Genomic DNA, 14235 nt, shown 5'->3' on the forward strand with positions numbered 1-14235 from the left:
AGCTATAATTACTGTTCCATGGTTCTCCTTTGCTCCATTGTGGTTCCAGAATGTTTCTATGGAAACCTAATATGATGTCTGTCTTTCTTCTTACTAGTAAGTCCAGTACTGGGGCTCCTGTTGTACATTAGTATGTTGTCTTCACTCCAAAACCCCTGCCCTGTGAGTCTTCAGAAAGTGTCCAAGGCCCTTGGCTTCTTATCACCTCTAAGTCCCTCCCAGGAAAATATCTTCCCCCTTCACACATGTGCACCTGTAACTCAATTTTTTTCCCAGAGGGGAAAGTGAGCCTTTTCTCCTGTTTTTATGCAACCTTATGATCTAAAATTGTGATTAAGCCACCCAACATTTTACCCAAGAGCACACAAATTCAACAGAAGACCCAGTTGTGGAATTTCCTTGGCTCCCTTTCAAAGGACAGTTCTCATCTGAAGGGGGACTGAGAAAAGATTAGAGGCAGAGACTTAGAGGTGGCTTAGAGGACCTTTGTCCCATCTGGACATTTACTGGCACTGTGACTTATGATCATGTTTCTTGGCTTCCTCGCCTGTAGAATTGCTATGATTTTGTTTTTGTTGCTGTTGTGTTAGTTTTGAATGTCTTGGAACACACAGAACCTGACACAGCAGAGTGTTCACTGAGCTCTGGCTGTTGCTGTTATTATGTATGGTTATGTTGTGACCACGACTCCACTGTCCTGACAAGCAGTGTGGCAGGTATGTGCATTTCCATATCATCAAGGAAATGACAGTAAAGCCATTCCTAATTAGTACACCTAATGTTTGGAAAAACTTTTCAACGGATACATAAGACCTTCCTTATGGGTCTAATCATTGAACCAAGCTCAACTGCTGGCAATATAATAAGAAGGAACCCAAGCAAAGTGGCAGTGTAACCATGGACTATTTGGCTTTGCCGGTGTGGATGCTGACTGTTCACACTGTAGATGCCAATGTTAGGGCCACCGGCTGAACAAGAATTTCAGTCATCTCTGTGAGGCCATCCATAGAGTTGCAATGGAATGGACACTGAGCTGCTGCAGGAATCACTGTTTGAGGAGACTCAACCACTACTATCATAAGGCTCCAAATTGAGGGAGAGACCACGACCTGCCTTATTTTTCCTAAAGTGAAGATGTCCTCGATGATGTAGCCAATCTAGACTTTTCAGTAGCTCCCTGAGGTGTGTGAATGACCTTCACATGATAAAGTACAGCTGCTGGCTTTACCTGCAGCTAAATTTTAAAAACATGAGGCAACTTCTCTGGAATTACAGATGAGGCAGCAGTGGTACCTCCCATCCTTAGGGGGCATGGTGCAAATGACACCAGATTCCCTGTCCCTGTTTAGGAAGTTGACCTTGAGAGTCCTTGGCACGGAGGTTGGCTGCATTAACAACCCTATCCTCCTTGGTGCATACCACAGAACAAGGCGAGGCTTGGGTTGCATCATGTAGAAACAAACTCCCTGGATCCCTGGCAGTCAGGGACTGCTTAAATATTCTAGATAATGTTTTTCACCCGTGTTTTCTTCTTTATTGTGTTTTCTGGCATTACCAGTATCATTATGCTTTTTCACATGCTCTCTTCTAATTTGATTTGAGACATTTTAAAAGATGGGATTTTCATTTCTTCCTAACAAAGCTAACACGGGAAGAAGTTTAAAATGTCAAGACATCTAACACAGGTCTCTGCTTGATTACATAATGAAAATTACACATCGTTAGGTACAAGGAGAACTAAAGCTTACCTTGGCACCCATAATGCTACCTTATGAGACTGGGGCGCAGAACATGAATATTGATTCTCCCTTCCCTGGAGACACACTGCAGTGGTGGCTGATTTGCCCCATGAGAAGAGCTTCAGGTCCCTTAGATCTACTGTCCCTGCAGGCTGTCCCCAGCCCCAATTCTGAGTTACCACCGTTCTCAGTTGAAAGGGTTCTGGCTACTTTAAGTAGTAATGAACAAATCAAAGGACCAAAAAAGCTACCAACTAGAGAAGAGCAGAGAGCCAGACACAAACCCATCTCTGGAAAACAGAACCTCACCACTTCATGCCACATAGACAGCTTGGCTCAGGTGCTGCCATTTCTGGGGACCGTGCGTCATGGCAGTATTAATGCCACCAATAGCAGATGTCACCCCTGCTCAAATGAACCCTAAGCTATCCAGGTTTCTCTGATATCAAACCCTCAAGGAAGATGCGCCCTCAGTTCCCCACTGCACAGTTGACAATGTATCCAGATGCAGAAGGCAGATTGGGATGATAAAGAGCTAACCACAGAAATGCAAATATTCCTATTCCTTCCCACCTCACTCTAGCTGTTCCTGTCCTACTTGGAATCAAGTATAAATATTGTGTTTATTTTCTCGAAATTTCTTTTGAATCTCTATCATGCTATTAATCTATTTTGTAGGTGAGAAAGCCAGATCTGAGCATGGTTATGTGACTTTAGAAAGTCACAGGGAACATTTATCACTATGGTCAGCTTCAAAACACCACTAACAGGTGTTTTTTTTTTTTTTTTTTTTTTTTTTTTTGGTTGGTTGGTTGGTTGATTTCGTATTTGGTTTGGTTTTTAGTCTCTGCCAATGGACTATTCATTTTTTCCAATAAAACCTTACAAGAGTAAGCCTAGTACGTATAGTTAGACAAAAGCACAGCTTTTTAAGTCATGGTGGTTATATATTTACCCTTCCAGAGAAATGGAGGGGTCACCCAAGGTCTGACCCAAATGCAGGAAGTGACTGAAGTTCTGGGGAAGAACTAATTTATCCAGGTGGAAGGCATGAAGCTGCCCAGGGACAGCTCCCAGTGACAGCTGTGACTTATTTTCCTCTGTGGAAATCAGTGTGTAGCCCAATGTATGAATATCTGCTGGTTCCCGGTTACCTTTTCCCTCAAATGAAACCCGCTTGGCCTGGAATGGAATGCCTTCCTCAGCTGCATCTCTATCTCACCAATTCATTTCTCACCATAGATAAATCATTCACCTGAAGTGAACCTCCTCTGTGGGTTTCACTTTATTTGTGTGCTGTTTTTGTATAAAAGTGCAGTCATCATAACTGCTCTATCAATTCTGAAGGTTGAGCTGAGAAGCAATTGCGCTGGTCAGGATGAACCCACGCTGCATGTCTGTGCTGATTAAAAGAGGGCAGTCTTTCTGGAACCCTGTAGCCTGTTGGCTGTGGTCTGACTAGCCACAGGGCCTAGGTTGCAGCCCACCTACCTCAGAAGCCTGGAACAGCTTCATACCTAGCATCAGCTGGCACAAAAGTACTTTCGTCAGGCAGCATGTGCAACAGTCAAGGACAGCACCCCTAGATCCCGGTCTCATTACTGGTTGTACCACAGTCACTGTATGACCCAGGTGACTCCAGCCACTCAGAGTCCGAGTCTCCTTAAGTGCAAGGTGCGGATTATAGCCAATGAGGTCTGTGTGCAGATAGTGGGGTAAGGTCCAAAAGTACTAGACTGTGGTAAGCACTCAATAAATTTTAGCTATTATTATTAAAATATGGAAAAATAACTTTTTGCTTATCGTCATTTTTATCCTAATATAGACTCTGTGTTCTGCCCATTGACCTTTCCTTGTGATACTTGTCACTAGGAAGCAACTCTTGCTTGTTAATCTATAGGTGCCATCACATAAATTAAGCTACAATACTATCAGACTAGTTCATAACAACATCTTGTGATACAATGATAACTTAAAAGAACAAGTACAAAATCATTTCATCAGGATCGCAAAAGTTAAGTATAGAGGCCAGAGAGATGGCTCAGCAGTTAAGGCACTTGCCTGCAAACCATAAGAACCCAGGTTCAATTCCCCAGTGCCCATGTAAGCCAGATACACAATGTGGCACATGTATCTGGAGTTCATTTGCAACAGCAAAGGCCCTGGCATGCCTGTTGTCTCTCTCTCTCTCTCTCCCTTTCTCTCTCCTCCCTCTTTCAAATAAATAAATTAATTATTTTTAAGTTAAGTATAGACATATAAACAGTCTATGTTTTACATGGGCATAAGTCACATGCATTTTAGTAACACCATGTATTAAACAACACTTTTCTCCTCCTAACAACATAGTTCAAATTTCAGTTGCCTCAGTATATTAACTGAATATTGCATAGTGTAAAACTTCACTGCTAGTTATCCAGACCACAAATCACCAAATGAATGACAAATGCACAGTACCATCATTGGCCAGACACATCACTGCTCTGTCTGTGACTGGTCAATTCATACACAGTTAGCAAAGTATGTATTTTTCTGCCTTCTTATTTATCTTATAGTTATAACATATAGTTATATGACATGTTTTTAAAAGGTGACATAAAATGGATATTGGAAAACAATTATAAAAGTGTAAGAAATAAATGAAAAATGACAACAGTAGAAATGAAATTTGAATTAAAGGAAATTTGAGTTATAGAAGAAATACCTGACCATGGGAATATTGAGACACTCTGAAAAACCATTTCTATTTTTTCTTTATATTTATAACCAACATTAAGAGAGATTTTAATGTTTAATAAAAAAATTGTGAAGGCTAAAGAACAATTGAATATTCCTCAATGATTAGTATGGTCATTTTGCATGGCTTCATCTTGCCTGATTATTTTTATAGTCTTATACTATCATGCAAAGTGACAACTGCCTTGTTATACTTTGGATCTTGAATGTTCCCCAAAGGCCCATGTAGTAAAAGACTTATTGCCAGCCTGTGACACTTCTGGCAAGTGGTGGATCCTCTGGGAGGGGAAGCCTGGGAAGAGGAAGTTGTGTCACTAGGAGTGTGCCCTTAGGGGGGGTAGCGGGGCCCTGGCGGTTCTTTAATTTCTCTGTGATTCTTGGCTGTCATGAGGTGGGCAACTTTGCTCTGTGTGCTCCTTGCCCCTTGCCACAGACCCAAAAGCAACAGAGCCAGCCAACCATGAACACAAGCTTCTCAGATTGTGAGCCAAAATAAACCTGTCCTCCTTTAAATTAATTTACCTCAGGTATTTTGTAAGAGATGAAAATTTGGCTCACAGACCCCCGTACCTTTATCTCCATAGGAAAAAAAAATGAATAAATACAGTGAAAAAGGTTAGCATGGATACTAGAAATATAGTTGGTTTTAATTAGTTCTTCTAAAATTTTCATGCTTTCAAATGTTAAGATAGATTATTAGCATACTTTTTAATTTAAAAAAATAATTTGTTTGCAAACAGAGAGAGAATGGGTGCCATGTGCCAAGGCCTCTAGCTACTGCAAATGAACTCCAGATACATGCACCACTTTGTGCATCTGACTTTATGCGGGTGCTGGTGAATCAACCCCAAATTGTTAGGCATTGCAGCCAACTGCCTTAACCATTGAGCCATCTCTCCAGCCTTAGCACACATTATTTTTATAATTAGGAAGAAACTATTGTTTAAAAAAACATTGGATTTAAAATTCAGCTTCTTGGGCTGGAGAGATGGCTTAGCGGTTAAGCGCTTGCCTGTGAAGCCTAAGGACCCCGGTTCGAGGCTCGGTTCCCCAGGTCCCACGTTAGCCAGATGCACAAGAGGGCGCACGCATCTGGAGTTCATTTGCAGAGGCTGGAAGCCCTGGCGCGCCCATTCTCTCTCTCTCTCTATCTGTCTTTCTCTCTGTGTCTGTCGCTCTCAAATAAATAAATAAAAATTTAAATTTAAAAAAAAGTTTAAAATTCAGCTTCTTTGTGAGTTGGCCCTTATTGTTGTTCATTCAGAACCCCTGACCCAAATCCAACTCAGATGCCTATTTGCTCAAAGCTCTATGAAGGTTTGGGGTTGTTCTCTGTAATTTTTAAAATTACCTCAATTAGATCAACATTTCTTATGTATGTCTCGTGTATATAATCGATAGTCCTTGTGTGTATAAGAATACATTTATCTCTTCTCCCTCCCATCCTTGAATCCCTATTCAATGTTCTATAATCATTATGGGTGTTCAGTAAATCCAACACATCTCTCAAAAACCTGTCAGCAGTTGTTGGGGATAATTTATCCAAAAGGAAAGCATGCTATGATATTAGAACACATGCTAAGAAATTTCAGGTACAATTATTATTTAAGTATTCTCATTTAGTTAAAAATTTATTTTTCTTCTTCAATCAACATAATTATTGAGAATCTAGAAGACCATAAATCATGGTGGTTTCATTCTTTGGTTTCCATAGTAACTGTAATGCAGTCTAAGAGTCTTAACACAATTCTTAGGATTATGGAAAACGGGGTTACATTTCTTAACCAAATGTATGAGTCAAGGCAAAATTATGATTCTTATGAAAGCCACAATTTCTATTTGTTAAGTGCTATTACTTTATAATTAGCAAAATCATACAGATACTTCTCAAAATACAGTCCTTTGGTTGAAATACATGAAATGAAAAAATATGTAAGCTCCTTGTTGCAGTATGAGACTTTTTTTAAGGATTTGGTCTCTGAATCAGCTTGACACTTATAGAGATCAAAATCAATTGGACAGTGTGGCAGCTGTTATGCTATTTTGTCACTCGGTTTATTCCACAATTAGTTTTGTGGTTTTCAACTAAACCACCATCCTATGCTTCATGGTATCCTGATGAGTGGCATTCCACAGCACTGTCCCCAGCTTAGTGTGGCATTAGTGACGCCCATGTTCCCACCTCCACTTGCACAAGAAGGCACTTTTGTCAATGAGAGTAGACCAGGACTCTACCACCCTGCCAACTAACAGCTCGGGAAAAGTCTCTCTTCTGATCCTAGATGTCTATAACATAGCCCCCAATCCAGCCTTAGCTGTCTTCCTTCTTAGCCTTGATCATAAACTCACCTTTTCCCAAGGAATGTGAGCACATGCAAGCAAACACAAACCACTTCAAAATATATCCAGATGGTTTGCTTCCTTCCTCCAGCCCTTTCACAAAACAGTTCCCTCCTTGCCAGCTAGCTCAGTGTACCTGTGATAAGTGGCACACGTGTGACTGCTTAGCAGAACTGTGTCGGAACTGCTGGCAGTCTGCTGCTCACGTATGAATGAACGAAGCTGCAGATCCCTGGGTCTCACTCCGCCTGTGAGACTGCAGTCAGCAGTGACGTGCTGGACCGGGGAGCTCATGCTTCCTCATGGCAAATCCAATTGTCTTGGTGCTTTCTGCCCTGCTCGAGTTTATGGGCTTCCTTCTCGATGAGAACAATCTAGATAGAGCCTGATTTCCACTTCTGGATACAAGAACATTTATGTTTGATATTTTAAGGACCAAACCAGAATAGTGATCTATGTTTATATAATGTATGTGCTTGTTTTCAAGAGTAGAAAATGTATACTTGTTAAACCAATGATGGGAGAAATTGGCTGGATACAGATACATACATTTTTAGGGTATGTGACATGGGGCACCAGGGTAAATTATTGATGGTACCTAGATGACGCCAGGGCATTTCTCATGCCTCTTGGAATGTGGGAGGTGTCAGGAGGTATCGCAGCGCTGTCCCCCTGGTCAAGGTCCACCTTAGACAATGGCTGAGCCTTGCTACGAACAGGAAATGAGAACATATTCCAAACCCTTCCACCCCGGCTAGAAAGTGACATTAGCAGTGGGAAAGCTTATCTCTGCAATGAAACATCAGGGGAAAAAAATATATTCATGGAGAGGAGAGCATAGGGTGAATCCTCACAGCATGACAAACAGTGGAGTCTGCTACAACAAAGATGGCAAAAGGACATCTTTGTTTCATGGAAAAGATAGGGTGAATTTTTAATAATAATGCAGATCAATTACCTGCTATAGAGTAGAAACGATGACCTTATCCACATGGTTATGGACTGGTTCACTAAAAGTTTTCAGTTATATGACAACTTGCCTTCCTTAGGGTCTAAGGCAATAGTGGGTCTTCCCATTTTGGCCTTATTCCAAAGCTAAAACAATACCATTAATGGTCTTCTAATATGAATGGACTATAAGTTCCATGCTTTTGATTTGGGGGTGATTTGGCTGTTTTTTAGAGTCTGTTGGGCTTTCTAAATTTTGGTTTGTGCTTGTAGAAAATGTTTTGCTTCTACTACTGCTGAAATCAGAGCCACCCACTGTTTTCTGTAGCTATGAAGTATTGTTAAGTCTTGTCACTTACAGAACTAATGTTTCTTCTGATGTTGCCTCTGTATCCCTTTTGATTAAAATTCAGCAAAGCAAAAGACAAGGCCTGCCTGGGACAGAGAGTTGCCTATTATTTTTGTGTCTTACTTTGTTACAAAGATTCTCAACCCAGATGTCACAGGTAAATGAACTATGAAGCTTTTGGTAATTGTGAAATGTTCAGGAGTGTATGTGCATGCATGTGTGTGTGTGTTTGTTCTAAGTGATGCAGTGACTAATGCATATCACAAGCAAGAGCCCTCGCTTTATTAACTTCAGGGAATATTTGCAAGCAATGTAAGATGGAGATTTGGAGGAGGGTTAGACTCTACTATGAGCTGATGCTAACGGTACAAGATCCTGTCAAGTTATCAAATCAAATTTTGTATGCACTTCTTTCTTTGACGATGGTGGCTCCTGTTGCCTATGTGAAGGTTATAAGGAGACTCATCAGTACCCTTGTACAGAAGAAAGACACAGAGAGTCATCAGTAGTGAATATGCTGTTGTACACAAGGGTGGATATGCATCCTGACAATGGCAGCCTGTGGCAAGGATGAGGTTCAGGTAGAACCTTGGTTAACCAGGCATGCTTCTGTGGCCTGTGAACAAACACAGCTTGCCATGTGGGCAGGTTGGTGAGTGAGACAGTTACCCTGAGCAAAGACACACTTCCCTGGTTCAAAAGTTCATGTACCCAGAAAGGGCATTGAGAGTCTCGGCAGGCCTAACAGAAACACCTTGTTTTGCACAAGAGTATGCAGAGAAGTATTGGCATGTGTAGCTCATTCCATACTCACAGAGGACTGCAAGTATTCATGGGATCCTCTACCATTGCAAGTTTATGCATTACATAGATGCTGGCCCCTCAGGAAAAAATGGTATAATATTTGTCTAGCATATGTAAACATATTCATTTTAATGCTATACATTTTATAAGAATCTAATTGCAGTGGTAGCATGCATATTCATCCATGCATTTTCCCTGTCCTGTGAGAAATTAAGCAACAGATATGGAATGTGTGCCAAGGCCTCAGCGAGGCATTGTGGAAGGCATCTAGATGATGTGGAAAACATACAGTCTATGAAGCACAGAGCTTAGCTCATGTTTTTAAAGATCAGATGTGTGTATGCATGCATTGCTAGAATGTGGGCAGAACATGGCTTATGGCCCCATGATACAATGCAAGTACGTGTGTGTATATATATATATATATATATGCTGCCATATCAGAATAAGGAGACAGACTACAGCTCAAGGCAATGAGGAGAGCCACTTGGGAGGAGGCAGTGCCTGCCCCTGACCATGAGGGCCAAAAAGGATTTATTTGGACATTACAGACCTGAAGAAGGGGGGCCAGATTTGATAACCTTTCAAGTAAAGGGAACAGGGGCCAGCAGAGACAGCAGACTGGAGCCCTAAGCTCATAGGAAAGTTGAAATGTGGGAGCAGTATGGAGGAATAGCAGCTCTGGCCCCTGGTAGAGGGTCATCTTGGACAATGACTGGACATCTCCGTGCTCCAGCTTCCTTATCTGTAAAATGGGGAGAGGGTTGTGCCTACTTGGTAGGGCTCTGTGAGTAATCAATGAGCTCATGAATGTGAGCTGCATAGAGCAGTTCTGGATACATGGTGCAGGATGGATAAATGCTCAATCTGAGAGACCAATGAGAGAGGCAAAGAAATGCATGGCCAGATGGTCTCTAAGAAGGCTCTAGTGATAAGACCCCAGTGTTCAGGACCATGAGCATTCTGCATGGTGCCCGAGGGTGGAAGCCCTGGGCCACAGAACCTGGGATGGCTTTAGACAAGAGCATGTGAAGGGACAGAGGCCTGGAAACAAAGCTGACTCTGAAAGCAAAGGTTGCCCAGCCTTTGCTGTTGATATTAACAATGGTTTGAAGAAAGAGCCAGAAGCTACTTTACACCATCCCCAGCTTTTTCTCAGTGGAAAATTCCCTATTTTGAATTTCTCTTTAATGTCTTCCTTAGTAATGAGTATACTAAAAAAGAGAGTGAAGAGAAAAAAAAAAAAAAAAGCTTTGCTTTAGAAAGGAGAAAAAAAAAAAAATAAAGCAGCCATTAGAGCAAAACAAGCAATCAAACCAAGCCAGCAATCACTCATATTCTGTAAGCAGAGACCAGACTGGCCCCAGAGCAGTAAATCCTTACATCCCCTTCATGCTTAGGGCAGAGGCACCTTGAGAATAACTGAGGACCAGCTGGGCTTCATGGCATACTTCTTTAATCCCAGCACTCAGGAGGCAAAGGTAAGAGGATTGCTGTGAGTTCTAGGCTGACCTGGGACTACAGAATGAATTCCAGGTTAACCTAGGCTAGAGTCAGACCCTACCTCAAAGATAAATAAATAATAACTATGAACCAGAGGGGCAGGGTGTCTAGCAGAAGGTGCAAATCAATGTCTGTCAGCCTCGGCTGTCATATCTCACTGCCTGTCTGAGGGGCCTAAACTTCCTGTCACTCACCCCCGTTTGCTCCTTTGGCAGTCAGGTCCTGCTTGTATGGAATAACCTCCCATCTTAAGTTCTCTTTGTTAAATTCCAAACAAGTACTCTTCATTCTTTGCCCGTGGTGGCTTTTTTTTTTTTTTTTTTTGAGATAAATTTAATCTGTGAGTATGCCAAAGGTTCCAGGTCCTCAAAGTCTGGACAGAGAGCCACAGATATCCATCTTCCAGTTCATCACCTCAGTATCAACCCATCTACACCCACAACCCAGATTCTTGACTGTTGTTATCCTTAAAGAATTGTCAGAGGACTTGAAATCACAAATCTGAAAATAAAAACAGCACTTTAGAAATTCAAGGTGACATTGTTGCTATTTTAAGTTTAAAAAAATCCACACTTGCTTTTTCTTTAAAAGTGGTACAGAGAAGAAGAGTTTGTATTATTCTTTCTTACTGAAATCTGTCTAAGGGGAATTCATGAGGAGCGCAAGCATAGGATTAATACAGTAGATGGCAAAGCAAGATGTGCTGAAGCTTGGGAATTGAAGTTTTTCTTCACTCAGTAACATATTTCAGAAGAGCAGGAGTAACTGGGGCACAACTTATCAACAGGAATCAGAATCTCCCTTGCTGTTGACTTCAGAAGTACATTTGACTTGCAGTGTGCAGTGTCACAATAGAGGTGAGAAAGGCTAGAGACAGATGTAGGATTATAACCACCAATGGGAAAAGAGTTCTCTGTAGACATTTAGCACACACTGGCATTTGGCCACCAAACACTGGGTCTCTCTCTGAAGGTCGTGATGCCTCCATTTTCAGAGGTGGATAATGATAGCATCATACCTACTCCTCCACACTTACAGCTAAATAACAATCTCCGTGATAAGCCTTTATTTTTCTGCACTTTAGAATTTAAGGCAGCAATTTTATCTATACTGTCTAAGCCCAGAATTTATTTTATTTTTAGCTTTTTCAAAAAGAAAGCTCTACCCATTTAACTTTGTCTGACAATATGAACACACACACACACACACACACACACACACACACACACGCACGCACGCACAAATGTTTCTAAAAGAGCAGATTTTAATTGGGCAATTTGCCTTTCTCTGAACCATCAAATCCTGTCTGGCCATTGCCAAAGGCGGGGAGCCAGATGAAGGGGAGCCATGGTCAGATGCTGGGAGGTAATGTCAAGGGTTTGTAGCAAGCAGTAGTTGCCAATAGCCTGGTTGGGAATTTGCATGTTATTTTAATGACCTATTAGCACTTGGCTTGGGAATGAAAAATGGGTAATTAAAGAAAAGACTATTTGGCAGCATTTTCTGGGGGAGGAGGGTTGAGATAGGGTCTCATGCTAGTCCAGGCTGACCTGGAACTGGCTATATAGTCTCAGGGTGGCCTTGAACTCTCAGCCATCCTCCTACTTCTGCCTCCAGAGTGCTGGGATTTAAGGCATGTGCCACCACGCCTGGTGGCAGCAATTTTTTGAACATACAGGTAAGATGTCTTTTTCACTACTTGCTTTCAGAAGCTCTCTGATGCTAAGAGAGATGTTGACCTTCAAAGTGGATCTCCCATGTCCAGGTTTATCCCCACCCATCCCCAGCATCCCTTGTGCTTTTAGCAGAGCCTCTGGACAAACTAGCCTTGGATGGTAGGCAAGGGAAGATCACTGTTGAGAAAGCCGGCTGGCTTGCAAGGCCAAGGCCTATGCATGTGTTAGTTCCACAAGGCCCAAGGATTAGAATGTGTCTTTCAGGAGAGCAAATTTTGCTACTTCATTTGGTGTAACTTCTCTTCTTTCCTGTGGGTGAGGAGATCTTTGCAGAACACATTTCATGTTCAATTCACATCTTCTTCCCCCACTTCTTGTCCTAGGGCTGTCGTCAAGCTCCATCCAGCTTGCTGGTTCAGTCAGGCCCTTGTCATAGGACTCGGGTGTTCACTTTCTTCCCAGGGTTTTACAAATCTCTCCAAATTTCCTGAAAGGTTCAAGACCTGCCCCACGGCTTTAGGTTACTGATTAGTGGGATTAATTTTTTTTTCTTTGATCATTTATGCACAGATAAGCCCCCAAATTAGGGTCACTGGATAAAAGTAATGGGACCCTAAGGATATTATGAAGCCAATATTCACATTATTGGAGGACACATCTCCTTATCTCTATATACTCATATTTTGGAAGAGGATGAAACAGTTGACTAATTTAATGAGTATAAAAGCTATTCACAGCCACGCATGGTGGCGCACACCTTTAATCCCAGCACTTGGGAGGCAGAGGTAGGATCGCAGTGAGTTCAAGGCCACCCTGAGACTACATAGTGAATTCCAGGTCAGTCTGAGCTAGAGTGAGACCTTACCTCAAAAAACCAAAAAAAAAAAAAAAAAATGCTATTGACTCAAAAATATTAAAGGAAAAGTAATCCTTCCCCTTTTCCCCAGCAATCTAGCTGTCCCCAACTCCATGAGTCTTCATGGAAACTTCCTAACCCAGTGACATGCCAGTGCTTTTCGCAAGCACTCCACCCTCCCTTCAGGGGAGTTGGCATCTCTATCCTTTGCAGCTGCCCACTGTTCACTCACTCGCCATGGATTTTACCTAAACATTTTTTTCTACCCACAGAGAAATTGCTGTGAAAGAGAGAATAGCTTTATAACTAACATTTTTGTGATACATTAGAAGCTGATGATTTTTAAAAGTTATGCGCTGGTTACCATGTAAGCTGGTAATGAAAGGCAAAAGCGTCAATCTGTGTCACCCAATATGCAGAGAATGTCCCTAAGTGCCTAGCTGTAAAGCTCCTAGTGACTATTGCACTGCACCAGTCTCCAGATGAACTTGGCCTGTTGTTTGGTTTAGCATTTCCTTAGCAGCTAATAGGTTCTGATTTGAGTGCTTAATTTTCCTCATACCATAATTGTTTTACCCCCCTAACTTAATTATAAGCACCTGTTAAAGGAGTTAGCCTTCTTAGCAAGCAAAAATCACCTCATTGAATGAAAAGCTGGATATCCTACTGGACAAAAAAAGTCTTCCTCAACATCCGGTTAGGGAATTAATGCATGTTATTTTAAGTGTAAATTCCCAGAGGAAGAATTGTTTCCTGCCAGTCACTCACTAATGTGAATTACTTCCCTCAGATAATTAGATGCCCCAAGAAACAGAATTGACTAAGAAAAAAAATGAGTATTTTTTTTTTTTTTTAAGGAGAGTCGTACTATGTAGGCCAGGCTGGCCTGATACTAACATTATTCTTCCTTCCTTAGTGTCTCAAGTATGGGATTTAGATTTACAAGAGTGCCCCAACTGGCCTAGTAGAAGAAAATTCTGAATCTGTGGAGCCCCTTAGAGGGAGAGTGGACAATTAGCTAAGGAAAGACTGAAGGATATCAGGGGTGTGTGTGTGTGTGTGTGTGTGTGTGTGTGTGTGTGTGTGTTTGTGTGTGTGTTGGGGGGAGAGTGGACAGTTAGTTAAGGAAGGACTTAAGGATGTTGTGTATGTGTGTGTGTGTGTGTGTGTGTGTGTGTGTGTGTGTGTGTGGTGTGTATGACAAGGAAAGGCGGGAAGTGATTCATCTCTAGCTCTGTAACTTGGTTTGTGGTTGGAAGCATCATGCAGTCATACATCTCTAGG

Source organism: Jaculus jaculus, chromosome 7 (assembly GCF_020740685.1).
Source record: "Jaculus jaculus isolate mJacJac1 chromosome 7, mJacJac1.mat.Y.cur, whole genome shotgun sequence".
NCBI lineage: Eukaryota > Metazoa > Chordata > Mammalia > Rodentia > Dipodidae > Jaculus > Jaculus jaculus.